Source organism: Triturus cristatus, chromosome 3_1, assembly GCF_964204655.1.
Source record: "Triturus cristatus chromosome 3_1, aTriCri1.1, whole genome shotgun sequence".
NCBI lineage: Eukaryota > Metazoa > Chordata > Amphibia > Caudata > Salamandridae > Triturus > Triturus cristatus.
The window spans coordinates 123,172,467-123,190,199 of NC_140583.1; positions in this window are offsets into that span (position 1 = coordinate 123,172,467).

Here is a 17,733-nt window from a genome sequence, read left to right on the forward strand (position 1 = left end):
GTGCTGGGGGTGGGGTGTCCTCGATGCAGCTGGGCTGCCCTGCTCCTGAAGGTCGATTGCCTAAGATGTCCATGAACTGTTGTAGGGCATCGGTGTCGAAAGTGTGGAGGTCCTCTTCAGCATCACAGTAGAGTTGTCTGTCTGCTCTGCTGGAGGTGTTGTTTGTCCCTTTGCACTGTGATGGGGAGATGTTTTTTGACATTGTGTTGGCATGTATGTTGACGCATTGTTCAAGTTTACATACAGACTGCATGACAATGTACATTGTGAATGTTTGGGAGGAGCGGATTATTTGATGCGGGACACTAGACATTTGGACTACATGATGTAGGTGAGGTTCTACACATACATTTTCATCTCACAGTTTCCTGCTATGTCAGATGTGATTGGCCAGTTTCTACGTACAAGCGGACCCAGTTGTCTCCTCTGTTCTGCAATGTAAGTGTTGCACTGTGCACCACATTGTCGTCAATGTGGATGTGCTGGTATTGCCATGTGTGTGTGCTGCATTGTGGTAGACTCGCCCCTGCAGCTATCTTTTTGCTGCCCCTTATCCCTTGGAGGCAGTTTGCCTTTGACTTTTGTGCCTTTAAGGGGCTGTGATGTTGGCGACTTGGGTCATTTGTGCTCTTGGACGGTTTTTGTACTCTTGTGCATTGTTTGTCTGCATATGTTTTGTTGACGTTATGTCAAGAATTCCTGTCATACAAGGGAAACACGCCCTTATGTAAACAGGAGAGCTGTTACATAACTCAAGGGAAACACGCCCTTATGTAAACAGGAGAGCTGTTACATAACTCAAGGGAAACACGCCCTTATGTAAACAGGAGAGCTGTTACATAACTCAAGGGAAACACGCCCTTATGTAAACAGGAGAGCTGTTACATAACTCAAGGAAAACACGCCCTATAAAGGGAGGAACCGGGAGGTACAAGGCTGTCGGATATTGTGTTTACACCGACGTACCTGCTTCGTGAAGAGCAGTGTTCCGGAGTGGTGCTCCAGTAAGGCAAGAACGGAGGTAGGTCGAGTCGTTACTCCCTGGGCCGTGTCTTGCCCCATCGTCACCTGTGAAGGACCCGGAAGCTCTACCGGTCAACCATTGAGCTTCGCTTTTTGACTCGGCTGAGTCCAAGCGCAGCGGCGCTTTTGCTGGTTGGAGTCGTAACTCCCAGCCCGACCAGAGACACAGGGACTGCCAGCTGTAACGCACACCAGGAGGTGTTTGCCGCGTTACAGACTCGGAAATCCACAGGATCGATCGAGCGGCTGCTCTCGGTTCAGTCTTCTTGCTTGTGATTGGGGTATCGGTGACGCATCACCAGGAGGTGACTCCGCGTCCCGGTGCAGTCTGAGGAAGAGGTTGAGCGGCTGCTCCCTTCAGGTAGAGACCCCGGCTGGGTGTTTCCCTGACTCCTCGATTCTCCCCAACACTCTTCGTGCCCCTCACAGCCTACCGATTGGCATTGTCGGCCATTTCATTTCTGCCCTCTGTTGGCATACGCCGGGATCGGCGTATATGCAGAGGACGGTTAGGACCATCCGTGCTGTGGGCTGGTAACGTACTTAGCCTGGAGGATTCCAGTGACTATAACTTTTGTTTGTTCTTTGTATTTTATTTGCCTTCATTAAAAGAACTAACCCTTCACAAGTGGTTGCGTCCTCATTGTCGTGTCTGTTAAACGATCCTGAGACGTTCAGGGCGTTACAAAATATCCGACCTTAATAACACTAACTGTCTCCCGGTCGATAACAGACATGGCAACACTTGATGATGTGCTGGCTGCTTTAGCGGCCATGCAAGTTGAAGTGGCTGCCTCTAGGCAAGAAACAGCCGATGTAAAAGCCAGACTGGATGCTATCCAATTGGACCCGCTCACGCCCAGCACCTCCCTCACGAACCAGACCCCTGCGGTAGTAGTGGAAATGCCGGTAGCCATCCCCTTGGCAACACCAGAGAGGTACAGTGGGGATCCTAACACAGTGCAGGTATTCCTCACACAAGTGGCGCTACATTTATCGTGCAAACCAAAGGCGTTCCCCACGAGTCAGGCTCGTGTGGCTTTCCTTATATCCTATTTGGCTGGAAACGCGGCACAATGGGCCGTACCTCTGGTGAGCAGGGACGACCCCCTCTTATGTGATTGGGGTGCTTTTCGCGAGGAATTCCTGAAGGTATTCGACAGAAGGGCTGACTCGTACACGGCGGACCGTGAAATGCTTGAGTTGAGACAGGGATCCAACGACCTGGTGCAGTATCTCAACGCGTTCCGAAGGCTGGTTGCGGAAACCAAGTGGCCTGTTGCTAAACAGACGGCGCTCTTCCATCAAGGGCTGTGCGATGAGCTCAAGGACGCCGTGGCTCATATTGACCCTCAACCCAAGACATGTGAGGGCCTTATCAACCTGGTATTACGGCTGGAACATAGGCTAAGTGAAAGAAAGGGGGATCATGGGAGAAAAGGAAAATCCCTTCCATCCTATGTGACGGTGGGAAGTCCTGAAACTTCCACCGCATCCAAGGGAGAACCCATGGACATCAGCGCAATACGAGCGAGCCTCACAGCCACGGAGAAAGAGTCACGCCGTAAACAAGGATTGTGCCTATATTGTGGCAAAAAAGGCCACTACGTACGTGAATGCCCTGCCAAACCGAAGACGTCACGTTATCGGGCCAACCGGTCGGTAACAGCCGTGGTGGACATACCGGCGGAAAACTAGAGGACTCCAAGACCAGAGAAGGGGCATCTCGGAGTCACTCATCCATCCCTTCACTTTCCAACTCGGTCACTAAGGGTCAACGACACCTGTTTATCACGGTGCACGTGGGAGTGCATGACCAGTGGATACCCGTTGTGGCCATGGTGGATTCAGGGGCCACTGGCATGTTTATGGACCACAACGAGGCATGCAGGCTAGGGCTAGTGCTTCTTCCCAAAGCAGTACCCGAAGACGTCTATGCGGTAGACGGAAGGCGATTGGTGACGGGGCCCATCGGACAGCACACGGGGGTCCTTCCGATGAGATATGGGAGGAACCATTTGGAACAAATCGATTTTAACATCATCCGAGCGCCCCAATATGGCGTCATATTGGGATTGCCGTGGCTACAGAAACACAACCCCTTTGTGGATTGGCCAACACATCGCATCGAAATGACGTCACCGTATTGCATCCTGCATTGTGGAATAAGAACGGAATCCCTTGACGCAGATGAGAGCGGGAGTCAGACGGTGGCTACAGCGGCAGAAAAAGATGTGGCTCTCCCCCAGGCTTATCACAGTTTTGAGGATGTATTTGATGAGGTGAAGGCGGAAGTGCTACCACCACATAGACAGTTTGACTGCCAGATCGACCTGGTGCCAGGGGCCAGCGTTCCCAGCGGCAGGCTGTATGCCCTGACGGAGCCTGAAAACGTGCATCTCCGGGGGTACCTGGATAAACTCCTCAAGCTAGGATTCATCCGCCCGTCCAAGTCTCCGGCCGCCTCGCCACTCTTCTTCATCCCGAAGGCTAATGGGGAGCTGAGAGCCTGTGTGGACTTTAGGGCATTGAATGCGATAACCATAAAAAATCGATACCCCTTGCCTCTCATCAGTGTACTTCTGGAACAGGTCAAGAAAGCTCGTATCTACACCAAGTTGGATTTGAAAGGGGCATACCATCTGGTGCGCATGAGGGACGGAGACGAGTGGAAGACCGCCTTTAAGACCAGGTTCGGCCTTTTTGAGTACCTCGTCATGCCGTTCGGTCTGTGCAACGCCCCGGCAGCCTTTCAGTACTTTTTGAATGAGGTATTCAGAGAGGAGTTGGATATCTACGTGGTCGTATATATCGACGACATCCTCATCTATTCGTCCAGTGTGGAGGAGCATGTACACCACGTCAAAGCTGTGCTCCAAAAGCTGAGGGAAAACATGCTGTTTTGTAAACTCAGCAAGTGTGACTTCCACGTCACATCCGTGGAATTCCTCGGAGTGATGCTGAGTCCAGAGGGACAGGAGATGGCAGAACGAAAGATCAAGGCGGTGAAAGAATGGCCGGTGCCCCAAAGCGTGAAGGACGTCCAAAGTTTCATTGGCTTCGCCAACTTTTACAGGCGGTTTATAGATGGATTTTCAGGAGTGGTGGCCCCAATCACACAGCTACTGAGGAAGTCCAAGGAGTTTGTCTGGTCCCCTGAAGCGAACAAAGCCTTTGAGGCCCTGAAAAGCGCCTTTGGTAAGGCGCCGGTGTTGGCTCACCCCGATCCGGATCTCCCCTACGTGGTGGAAGCGGACGCGTCGGATGTGGCGCTGGGGGCTATCTTGTCCCAACGCAACCACGACACAGGGGTGCTTCATCCCGTTGCGTACATGTCCCGCAAACTCAACGACGCCGAACGCAACTACCATATTGCGGAGAAGGAGCTTCTCGCAATCAAGGACGCCTTCACCGAATGGAGGCATTGGTTGATGGGGGCAAGACATGTGGTATCGGTGTACACGGACCATCGGAACCTACAGTTCATGACGGCCACTAGACACCTTTCTCCCAGGCAGCTGCGGTGGATGATCTTCTTTGCGGGGTTCAACTTCCGCATCACATATCGGCCGGGGACGGAAAACCGGAAGGCGGACGCCCTGTCCCGTCAATCTGCAGTTAAGGAACCATTGCCTGCAACCGAGCGTTCCATCATTTCCCCGAGGATGGTATTGGGGGTTATCCAACCGGATACTTTCCTGAGGGGAATAAAGAGAGGGATCAGGTCATTCGCATGGCGGAGGTGGCTCCTCAGTCACAGAGAATGGCAGCTGAAGGACGGGATACCCCTGAAGGGCAGGTGCCTATTGATACCCACGCCTAGGCTAAGGAAACAAGCATTCATCTGGTGCCATGACTCTCCATGCGCAGGTCATTTGGGCTTTGAAAAAACGGTGGCTAGCATGGGACGGCATTTCTGGTGGCCAACCATGAGAGTGGATGTCAGGAGGTGGGGACAGGAGTGTCCTACGTGTGCTACCATGAAGGCCGACCATGGCCGAACCCAAGGGCTCTTACATCCACTTCCGACCCCGGATAGACCATGGGATAGCATATCACTGGACTTCGTGGTGGGCCTACCGGTAGACCAGGGGATGACGGCAATACTGGTGGTGGTGGATTACTTGACGAAAATGGGGCACTTCATCCCCTGCAAGAGAGTCCCTACGGCCGGGGAATTGGCGTCACTACTCCTAAAGAATGTGGTACGACTGCATGGATTACCTGGGGTGATCGTGTCGGACCGGGGGTCGCAGTTTACTGCGCAATTCTGGAAGACTTGGTGCACTGCGCTGCATGTTAAGACCGCCCTGTCCACCAGCTACCACCCTCAAACGGACGGCCAAACCGAGCGCCTGAACCAAACGCTCAAACAGTATCTGCGATGTTTTGTGGACCAGGGCACGGAAGAATGGGTCGACTTGCTATGGGTTGCAGAGATAGCCTATAACAACGCCACTCACAGCTCCACACAGTCATCTCCGTTCTATAGCAACTATGGCCAACATCCCAGGTTCTTGCCATTTCTACATCCGTTCAGAGAGGACAGGATTCCCGCCACAGCGGACAGGGTGGCACACATAAAAGACACGTTGATGCGCTCAAGGGCTGTCCTAATAGAGGCCAAGAGAAGATACAAGGCTGCGGCAGATAGGAAGAGAAGGCCCGGGCCACTGTACCGCACTGGAGACTACGTCTGGATATCCACAAGAAACATGAGGTTTCGAAAGAACAGTGTGTTCCATCCCAAGTACATGGGCCCCTATCGAATTACCAAGTGTATGGGTCCCGTGAACGTGAAGGTGTGCTTGCCCCAGTCATTGCGGATACACCCTGTCTTTCATGTATCATTGCTCAAACCAGCACCCTCCAAGCCGTCTGGGACACCTAGGCCGGTATGCGTGGAGTCGGAGGTGGAGTATGAAGTGTCGGGCATACGGGCGTCCAAATGGCGCAGGGGGAAGCTGTGGTACCTGGTTGCGTGGAAAGGCTATGGCCCGGAGGAGCATTCATGGGAACCGGCTGAAGGGGTTCATGCTCCGCGCTTGGTCTCCTTGTTCCATCGGCGTTTTCCTGCCAGCGCTGGACCCGTGGGGAGCCGCTGAGAGGGAGGATGTACTGTCAAGAATTCCTGTCATACAAGGGAAACACGCCCTTATGTAAACAGGAGAGCTGTTACATAACTCAAGGGAAACACGCCCTTATGTAAACAGGAGAGCTGTTACATAACTCAAGGGAAACACGCCCTTATGTAAACAGGAGAGCTGTTACATAACTCAAGGGAAACACGCCCTTATGTAAACAGGAGAGCTGTTACATAACTCAAGGAAAACACGCCCTATAAAGGGAGGAACCGGGAGGTACAAGGCTGTCGGATATTGTGTTTACACCGACGTACCTGCTTCGTGAAGAGCAGTGTTCCGGAGTGGTGCTCCAGTAAGGCAAGAACGGAGGTAGGTCGAGTCGTTACTCCCTGGGCCGTGTCTTGCCCCATCGTCACCTGTGAAGGACCCGGAAGCTCTACCGGTCAACCATTGAGCTTCGCTTTTTGACTCGGCTGAGTCCAAGCGCAGCGGCGCTTTTGCTGGTTGGAGTCGTAACTCCCAGCCCGACCAGAGACACAGGGACTGCCAGCTGTAACGCACACCAGGAGGTGTTTGCCGCGTTACAGACTCGGAAATCCACAGGATCGATCGAGCGGCTGCTCTCGGTTCAGTCTTCTTGCTTGTGATTGGGGTATCGGTGACGCATCACCAGGAGGTGACTCCGCGTCCCGGTGCAGTCTGAGGAAGAGGTTGAGCGGCTGCTCCCTTCAGGTAGAGACCCCGGCTGGGTGTTTCCCTGACTCCTCGATTCTCCCCAACACTCTTCGTGCCCCTCACAGCCTACCGATTGGCATTGTCGGCCATTTCATTTCTGCCCTCTGTTGGCATACGCCGGGATCGGCGTATATGCAGAGGACGGTTAGGACCATCCGTGCTGTGGGCTGGTAACGTACTTAGCCTGGAGGATTCCAGTGACTATAACTTTTGTTTGTTCTTTGTATTTTATTTGCCTTCATTAAAAGAACTAACCCTTCACAAGTGGTTGCGTCCTCATTGTCGTGTCTGTTAAACGATCCTGAGACGTTCAGGGCGTTACACGTTAGTTTTTGTTGGTGCACGTGGATGTGTCAGAGTGTGACCTACTCCTTTACGGATGTGGTCCACACTCACCCACCTCAGTCTTGTGGCGTGCACAATGTCATGGTGATTGTACTCCAGCCATGCTGATCGTCATGTAGTGTCACTTGCATTGTCAGTGTGGCTCATAAATACGCATCTTTGCTGTGTTTCGCAAGGGTGCATGTGTGTGTGGTGGAATTGGTGATGTGTGGGTTGGGATCCCTTTGGGTACATTGTGGACGGGGCCTACTTGATGTTTGTATGTGTGCTGCAGTGTGCCACGGGGATCAGGGACATGATCCATGGTCATTGTGGGTGTGCGGTGTGCTACACATTGTTGTGCATGTGTGCCATTGTGCCCGTCTCCCCCATTCCCCAGTCCCTTGTCGTTATTCACCCTGTTGATGGTGTGTCAGGTCATGTCAAGCTGTGTCCGGACTCCGGACTCCTTGCACCGTCTCCACACGGATGACTGTGGCCACCATTTCCTCCAGCTCCTCCTGTGGACTCCCACCTCCAGTCGCCGTTGCTGCCTTCCTGTTGTCAGCGGGTTTCTGCTTGGTTTGGCATTTCACATCATGCCAGCGCATCTTGACCTCCTCCATTGACCTCCTTGACAATCCGACTGCATTCACAATGGAATGCCATATTTCCGTCTGTGTTGCCAATGACACGGTGGAGGTGACGGACAGTGGTTGTTAGTGTTCTGTCACCTCCGTGACGAAGATCCAGTTGTCATGCAGACTGTACCTCGTCTTCCTCTTCCTCTTCTCCTTGGCCTTCCCTGACCCCGAGGTTTCTTGCTGGTGGTCTGTGGGGCTTGTGGGCTTCGCGTTGACCTGGGCGTTAGGTCTGGGTGCATCCATGGTGCTATGCAGTTTATTTTGTTTTTGGTCTGTTTTTCTTGTTCTGCTTTTATAGTGCATTTTCCCGCATGACGTGTGGGAATTGCAGGCCTGTCGCTGGTTATCGATGATTTTTGTATTGCGATTGGCCTCATCGCAACTTATTCCGCGTTCGTGTTTAGCATTTTTGCGGCATCGCGTTGTTTTTAACGCGGTCATTTGACGCGTTATCGTGGGGCTATCGCATGGTGCCGCCAGGTTGAGAATGCTACGTTAACACAGCATTGTTTTCCCGCAATAGACTGCGATATGGAAAGTTGCATTAAGCTAATTTTGTGATAATTATTATCACCCGTTCTTGAGAATATGCCCCATAGAGTCTTACTGAGCAAAGAATATCCAACATCTGTAGGCAACAGTATATACTTTCCTTTTTTTTTTTACCACCGTTATCCTTCGCCATAAGCATTCAAACACTTGACAAGGTAAATTTAATTTTAATGCCTTAACTGCTCACTATACTCAGAGTGTCAAGAATGCAAATGAGATAACTTGGTTATGCAATTGGAGTGATATAGTATCTGAGACCCTGTGAGAGAAACAGGGGCGGCGCCCCACTGTTCTCAGAGCAGAGCAGCAAAAATAAAATGATAATAACATCGTTATTATCATTTTATTTTTTGTGGCTTAGGACTCAGTTAGGGCGGGGCAGGGCTGAGGGCACAGGGGAGGAGTGGTGCACATAACTGTTTGGCCGGCAGTCATGCTTTCTTTGCATGTTCCCTATCAGGCTGCATTACACAGCCTGGTGAGGAACATGCAAAGGCTTCCTGTCCCCCGTCTGAGCGCCGAACCACAGCGACCAGACTAATCACGTTGCAGCGTTGTGATTGGCTCAGGGGAGCCGGGTGCTTCCTGATGCTTGGAATGCAGGAAGAAGGAAGCTGAACAAAACGGAGGAGAGGTGGCGGCCGGAGAAAAGGTAAGTAGTATTTTTTTTTTCTCTACTCTCATCAACCGGAGAATTTTCGGCCTATTTTTTTGCTTCCGTTCTTTGCAAAAATTTCTGACATCACATCTGTCATACCATGGTTGTCATGAAGCAAGTGCTCCCAAGCGGAAAACAGAAGGCAGAGCAGCTCAACACTCCAGTTACTGCTTGTTCTTATGGGTGAGAGAAGCATGTGATAGGACCAGATATTAGAGAAAAATGTTACTTGACAACTTTTCAAAATGTTTTTTTTTGATTGGGCTACTTCTTTGGTATGAATCCTTCCAACCAACTCCTTGGGAACTCTCCAGCTCAGTTTTGGCAATTTTGACCTGCAATCGCTTTAAACACACACTGCCTTAATGTTTACACTGGATCATGACTCTTTTATTGGAGGAAGTCTGAGCAGAGTTTTTTATTTAGACTACTGGATCGGTAGGATCCTGCTAAATCATTCACCAGTGGCCTCCAAACTCCACAAAGAGCCTCTCCTCACACATAACCGTTATAGCAATGCTCCAGTGCCTTGAAGAGGCGCTAACTTTAGATTAGCCTTGTATATCATATGTGTACTACAATTGTTTATCACAATTGTACTCTTTGTGGTACCAAATGTTTCACTTTACAGGAGTACGCCTAAGATAGTTCCAGCTCATTAGTACTTTTTGTGCGACGACTCATAGCAGCTGTAGTGGCTCTAACATCATTTGTTTCTATATCATTTCTGTTTCCCATACCATCTGCATTCTTATTGCGAATAGCATTCCTTAACGTAAAATGTTCGACACCACTGCCTACCAGTCCTCTACAATTGGTAATGCCTAACTAACACTTTTTGAGACTATCACCATCTTTATCTTCTTCCTAGTTCATGCTCTCTTTGCACTCTTTTTTTTTATACCTAAGCATAGGTTTCTCCACCTGGAATTTACCAATGCACAATTGATGAAATGTGTCATCAGTATGAGATCCTCTATGATTTCTTTCTAGGGAATTTGGGAAAAGTGAGGTTTGTTCTTCTTGTTAGTTTAATTCTATGGTGCCATAACACATATACACTCATTCTCTCCAAGGCCTCCTTGTATTGCCTTTTTAACTTCTAATATATTTTATTTTTCCTTTGATTAGCGGTTATGTTTCTATAATTATTTTATCTTCATATACTATCGAATTGAGAGTGATATCCAGATTTTACAGTATGGTTACTTCTTTTCATTACCCTTGTTAGGTACAGAACATAAATCATGCATTGGCTCTGTGGAAAATGTGTTGTTTCTTCTGCAAGAAAATGATATTATTCTATAGTTTAAATGTCTTCTGCAAAAAATGGTTTGAACAATATATTCTTTAACACAGAGGAATTAAATCACCCGGTGAAACTTTGGAAACACAGATCACAGACTTTAAGTATAGATTGAAAGGTGATCTAGTCCTGTTGCCATAATGCATAATTGGACAAAAAGAAGCGCTATTCCTTCTTAGCAGCTGAATAGAGGATGTAATGTATACTCTTGCTGATGGTAAGAAAAATGAAGTCATAATCCTGCTAGCTAAAAAAGCTAATATAGCAATTATATTTTCTACTTATTATCACAAATCACAGGCTATTAGTATAAATTGAAAAGTGGTTCAGTCTGGTTGCCAGAATCCTAAATTAGTCAAAAAGAAGCACTATCCCTTCTTAGTAGCTGGATAAGTGATGTAATGCTTTCGCCAGCTGATTAAAATGAAGTCATAATCCTGCTAGCTCAAAAAGCTAATATAGCCATTCTATTTTCTACTGCAAATAAAAAAGGTAGATGGATAATTTCACACCTACACAAAGAGGGTGAAGATTTTTTTGTATTTAATATATAAAGCACTAAATAGTCTAATCTGTCTCAAAGTTTGCGCATCGTCCTGGACAACGCTAGAATTGTCCTGTGTGGAGACTTTAACTTACCAATGGATTGTACTCTTGATAGAGCTTCTGAATGCAGATACCGTCCTCCTAAGGTACATAAGGAGTTGATCACACTCTGCTGGAGATATGAGCTAAAAGATGCTGGAAACTCCAACATCCACACACACTATACTATACAGTTCTCTCTCTACCTCATAACTCATACTCCAGAATTGATTATATTTTGATTTTGAGGAATCAACTGCAATCTATTATTGACACATCCATACAATCTGGGTACATATCCAACCATTCCTATATATCATTAGGTCCTTCTTGTGGTCCTGCACATAAAACACATACTTTATGGAGATTTAATAATGAGCATTTACAAGACCAAGCCCACATAAAAAAGCACAGGAGGACCTTGATCATTTTCTGCAAGAAAATTTGACTGAAGACACCTCTCCACTTACCAAAAGGGAAGCCTTGAAAGCTACAATGAGGGAAAGTTTAATTAACATAAGGTCATAAATTAATAAAAAAGCAAATTAATTGCTTTTTATTGCTTTTTAATTGTCCTTAAAAAGAAATACAATTGTTAGAATATCAACATACACAAGCCAAAGATTTAACCATCCTAAAGGCACTGAATAACAAGGAATACGAATTTAACAACATCTTAACTATACGAGCAGGCACATGGATCAAAAAACATATAAGCATAAAGTGTGTGTAGCTAATAAAGCTGGAAATATGTTGGCCTCATATCTAAAATGTAAACAAACAAATTATGATTTTTCTTCAATTAAAGAGGAAAACTGCTCTGCACTTTTAAAAAATATTTGAGACTTTTTACTCAAAGTTTAACAGCAAGACAAAGTTAGTGGCCCCTCAAACATGCTCCACATTTCTGGACAGCCGGGATCTTCCATCTATTTTTGAAAAGGATAAATCCCAATTTAGTGCTCCCATCTCAGTGGAAGAGATTAAGGTATTAATTAATAAATTAAAAACAAATAAAGCCTCTGGGTCTGATGGTTAAACAGCCACATTGCATAAGAACTTTGGGCCCAGTCAACCAACCCCACTTATTATTCTGTTTCATCACTTTACAAAAACATGAGTAGTTGGGGGTACCCCAGCAAAAGCAACCATAGTAGTAATTCCTAAAGAGGACAATGATCTCACACAACCTAATAAAATATAGACAAATCTCATTGATTAATATTTACAGTAAGATATATGTGAATATCCTATCAATTAGACTGGATTCAAATAGACTCATTCACTCCACTCAAGTAAGTTTGGTAAAACATTGTCTCTATAGTGATAGCACCAGACTGTGACTCCCACATAATAGAAAAAACTAACTCAGCCATCACCCCAGCTATAGCATTCACTCTTGATGCTGAAAAGGCTTTTGAAAGGGTACAGTAGAATTTTTTTTCTAAGCAGTTCTACACGCATTCCACTTTGGGTCGGGCTTTATACGAATCGTGTTAGACCTGTCAGCCCTTTGGGTGGTCCCTCCTCATCATTATTTATTTTGTCCCACTTTTGCCTCAAACCCTGTTAGTATTTTTTCCTTTTTGGGAACCACCAGACTTTTTCGTATTGATGCAGATTCAGGGAGCCATTTTATCTACCCCTGGAACTTCTGTCTGAGGGCCTGGAGCACAAAATGGTGGCCACCTGTGACATCATCAGAACCCACTGGAACCTACTAGAACCTTCTGCAACATTCTGGAACCCTGTGACAGTTGGAGGCGGTTTGGAATGTTGGGAAGCTAAGCCAGAGTTGACAGTTGGAGTTGGCAGTTGGCACCTGACTGGTGAAGAGAGAGCAGCAGAAACCTGAAGGAGGAAGGAGTGAGGCAGCAGGGGTGGAAACTTGTGCCTGGAGTGGGGTCCATAAACCCACCCTTGATACTAGTCCCTACTGACTGAGCCCAGCCTGGAGCCCTGTGTGGGAGAAAGCAAGAAAAACCATCTTGAGGACCTGGACAGCAGGAACAGGCCTTAAAAGTAAAGAACAGCAAGTACCTGACCTGGTTACTGGTAACTACCTGAAGTCCGGCGTCGAGAAGCCTAGAGACCTGGAGCCCGAGGTGGAGAAGCGGCGCTGACTGGAAAGCAGACGTCGTACCCGGAGCCGCCAGAGGTCGAGAAAGGTCGCCGACGGAGGTCGTGGAGAGTACCAGAGGTCGTGGAGGAAGACACCTGAGGTCGAGTGTGCGGCGTCGACGGGGGAGTGAAGTCCGCCCTCCGGAGTCGCCGGAGACCGAGGTGAATCGTGCCGGAGGTCGGGAGTGGAGGTCGCACTCCGGAGTCGCCGGAACCTGAGGAAAGGAGCACCGGAGGTCGGGAGTGGAGGTCGCACTCCGGAGTCGCCGGAACCTGAGGAAAGGAGCACCGGAGGTCGGGAGTGGAGATCGCACTCCGGAGCCGTCGGAAGTCGACATCGAGCCAAGACTGCCCGACGTCATCCAACCGGAGGTCGACATCGAGCCGGGGCCGCCGACATCGAACCGGAGCCGCCCGAAGTCGACATCGAGCCAAGACTGCCCGACGTCATCCAACCGGAGGTCGACATCGAGCCGGGGCCGCCGACATCGAACCGGAGCCGCCCGAAGTCGACATCGAGCCAAGATTGCCCGACGTCATCGAACCGGAGGTCGACATCGAGCCGAGGCCGCCGACATCGAACCGGAACCGCCTGTCGACGTCGTCAAGAACTGACATTGCGCCGAGGCCGCCGACTTCGAACCGGAACCGCCTCACGGCGTCGACACGACTCCAGCGGCGTCGGAGCTTCATAAAAAGGGCAGTAAGTGGAATAGAGGGCGCCTAAGGCCCTGTGGAGCCCTAAGAGACCAACCTAGGGGCTAGAGAGGTGCTGGAACCAGCTTGATTGTGCCAGGGGTGAGCTGAGACTAATACAGAGGGGTTGTGTAGTGTGGGAGAGCCAGATCTCTAGATTCCCCCTTGATCTACCTCAGTTTAGGCCTCAGCCTTGTCCAAGCCAGGGAGTATACCCCTCAGGCCATCCAAATCTCTACAAGCTGGGATTGGGTCGAATCATCCCATAGTACCTCAGGAATGTGAACTGATTTACAAGTGTCACTGTTGGCTTTTATTATTTATTGGGAGCACTGTATTTATTGTATTCATCCTATTTATTGCCTCACAGTATTTATTGTTTCACAGTATTTATTGTCGCACAGTATTTATTGTCTCGCAGTATTTATTGCCTCATAATATTTAATTGCCTTTTATGTAATGCACTTATATTTATGCCTTGATTATTTATGATCTACCTTATTTATGGAATCGTTGAAGTATTATTTATTTGACTTACCCTTCCACAGGAAAAGCCTTGTGTATTGTGATTGTATTATTATTTATTTAATCAGCAACTAAGAGAAAAGAAGATAAAGAGATATATTTTCAGTATAATTTTTAAGGTGTAGTGTCGTTTTTGGAACGGATGCACGCATGGTTATTGTGTGGGTATGACGTATGCTTAGCACGGTGCCTGATCCCTGACCACTCGAGCCAAGCTACCACAGTGTATGTCTGGGAAGACCCCATTACCACCACCCTTCCGGTGTGGGAGTGGGGTTTTTCTAACAAATGGTATATGTACAATATGATTAAAGGTTCAAAGCTAGCCTCCCTTTGGCATAACAGGAGTATTAAGAATGACAATCAGTCTATGGACTGGGATGCTTGGAAGTCTAAAAGCATATAGCAGTGGGACAATTAGGGTCGGAGTCAGTGCAACTAACCATTGCCAACATTTAAGGTATATTCCATCTAAAAAATATTGAATTTTAGTGTTTTTACAAATTAAAAGTATCTATTAAAAAAATAAACACTTAGTTCATGTGGATCCTTCTATAGCCTCATTAATAACCAACTTGTGTAAACTCAGACATATGGTCGCTAAGTTATACCCAACGCTCGTACTGAAAACCACTAAACTGACCCAGCAACCCAAACAAAGTGGGAATCAGAATGAAATCAGATCACCCTACCCCTCAACTGGCCTCAGATTTGGTCCCGACCCTTTAAAAAGAAATTCACCTCCTCCTTATCACTAAAAAAATACAACCATGCATACATTTACATCACATGCCACTACAACGAACTTTTTAAACTACATTTACAACGCATTCTGTTACATCGCATTATACCTTCACAACGCATACCATTACATTGCATTTAAGGTAAGTGTTGGATAGTGTAGGGGTAAAAATTACTATTCTAACTCCAGGGGGTGCAACAGTAGGGTAAGTGTTGGATAGTGTAGGGGTAAAATCTACTATTCTAACTCTAGGGGGTGCAACAGTAGGGTAAGTGTTGGATAGTGTAGGGGTAAAATTTACTATTCTAACTCTAGGGGGTGCAACAGTAGGGTAAGTGTTGGATAGTGTAGGGGTAAAAATTACTATTCTAACTCTAGGGGGTGCAACAGTAGGGTAAGTGTTGGATAGTGTAGGGGTACTATGTGTTGTAATGGTATGCATTGTAATGACATGCGATGTAATGCCTGCGTTGTAGTGACATGCGTTGTAGTGTCATGCGTTGTAGTGACATGCAATGTAATGCTGCGTTGTAGGGACATGCGTTGTAAAGGATGTTGCGATGTAATGACTGAGTTGTAAATGTAGTTCGATGTAATGACTGCGTTGTAAAGGTTGTTTCCCCGTGTAGGCATTTAAATCCGGGTTATTGCTCGACAGCAATAAAGATCATTAATTACCCAATCACCACAATTGTTTACCTCAGCCTTATGAGACCTATCAGCAATAGAATGCTTGTTTGGCCTGCTAAGGAAGCATTCTGGTTGACTGGCCATCTCCCAACCTTAGGAATGATAGTGCCACAATCAAAAATGCTCTTATACTATTATATCATTTAACCATTAACATCAGAATATTTTAAATTAGACAGGCAGATACGGAAAAAGAAGCACTAGAACGCTGAAGCATAGGGCCTATACCAGCCATTACTTTATCTAAGGCAATCAGTTGTTGTTAGAAATGGGTGTCTATAGTTTGCAAAGGTAGGTACCCTTGCTTCTAGTCAGAGTAAGAGTAAGGTGGATTCACTCCTAAAATAACCCCAGCTCACCCCATTGGTAGCTTGGCACAAGGAGACAGGCTTATCTCAGAGGCAGTGTGTAAAGCAATTGTGAACACATACAGTAATACAGTGAAAACACTACAAATGGACACCACACCAGTCTATAAAAATAAGTAATCTTTATCTAAACCAAAACAAGACCAAACAACAAAAATCCACAATACAGTTTCAAAATTATCCTCAAAAATAGGGTATTCACTTAAAGAAAGTCTCTAGCAACAAATAGCTCCAACTGGAGATATTACGACGTTGTGACAGATGAAAATCCCAAAGTACAGAGTCGACCGCGAGATGCACGGCGTCGGGCCCGGAGTCAAGCAGACCCACAAAGAACAGTACCTGGAATTTGAAGAAAGCAAAGACGGTGCACGGCGTCGGGGAGGTGATGCTTCATTGGCACCTGCGGCGTCAGTTCCTAACGACCCCAGGGGAGGTGATGCCTCTACTCCTTACTGCAGCACAGGGGAGGTGAGACGGCAGTTCCTTACTGTGTCGTGGAGGTGACGTCACGAATGGTGGTGAGGTGTCGGTTCCTTACGACAGTGCGATGTCAATGGATTCTGGAGTCACCCACGTCGAGGATCGGCTCCGCGTTGATGAAGCACCGCGTCGGCTGCGGTCCGAGTCAGGACGGTGCTTTGTGGTCGACACGAGCGGTGTCCTCGGCTCCGGTGCAGGCAGCGGCCTCGTTGACGGCTTCAGAGTCAATGCGGCACGGCGTCAGCAGGTGTCTGGCCTACGGTGCTAATCGGGGCGGTGCGTCGTGCCCACGGCTCCGGTGCAGGTTACGGCGTCGCTCGCCAGCGTCGGTGTTGCAATTTCCTTCCGTAGCAGCTTAAACAGCAGTTCCAGATGCTGAGAGACAGAAGGGATGACGTCTTTGTATCCTAGAGACTTCAGAACAGGAGGCAAGCTCAGTTTCAAGCCCTTGGAGATCTTTTCTTCAAGCAGGTGACAAAGCAAATAGCAAAGTCCTTTTTCTCCTTTCCTTGGCAGCAAGCAGCCACTGCAGGCCAACCCCAGACAGCAAACAGCACAGGGGCAGTATTCCTCCTCAGCTTATCCTGCTATTCTCCTTGGCAAAGGTTCCTCCTGATTTCTCAGAAGTGATCTAAAGTCCAAGGGTTTTAGGTCTAATACTTATACCCCAAAATGTCTTTGTTCTCTTTATGCAAGGGTCTCTCTGCCCAGTTCAAACCAGTTCTGGAGGGCACTCTGCCAGTGCACAATAAATTCCTTTGTTAGTGTGGGCCTTGGCTCCAGACACACCACAGGGTGGCGGAGCCAGTATTGTGGAAGTCAGGTACAGGTGCTACTCCTCCCACCACTCCAAATACAGATCAGGCCTTTTCAGCCTAGTGCTGACTCATCAAGACTCCTGGAGCCACTGCAACTTCCCAGACCCTGTCACTCCAAAGCCAGACAGTCTGTCAGACTCATCAGCGCACGCCGGCACCTCCTCGCGCAACACTAGGAAATGCGCGAGGAACTACACTTCCCGATGGGCAGTGCGGGAGGTGCGCAACATAACGCGCGCCACGCCCCCAACACAAGACGTCAAAAGGCGAGAGGTCGCCGAGCACGGAGCCGATAATTCTTCGACCCAGGAGACGAGAAAGGAGACGCCGAGAGACGAAGGTTCGGACGAGCTCATCCCCCAGGTAGCGGCCCGTGACA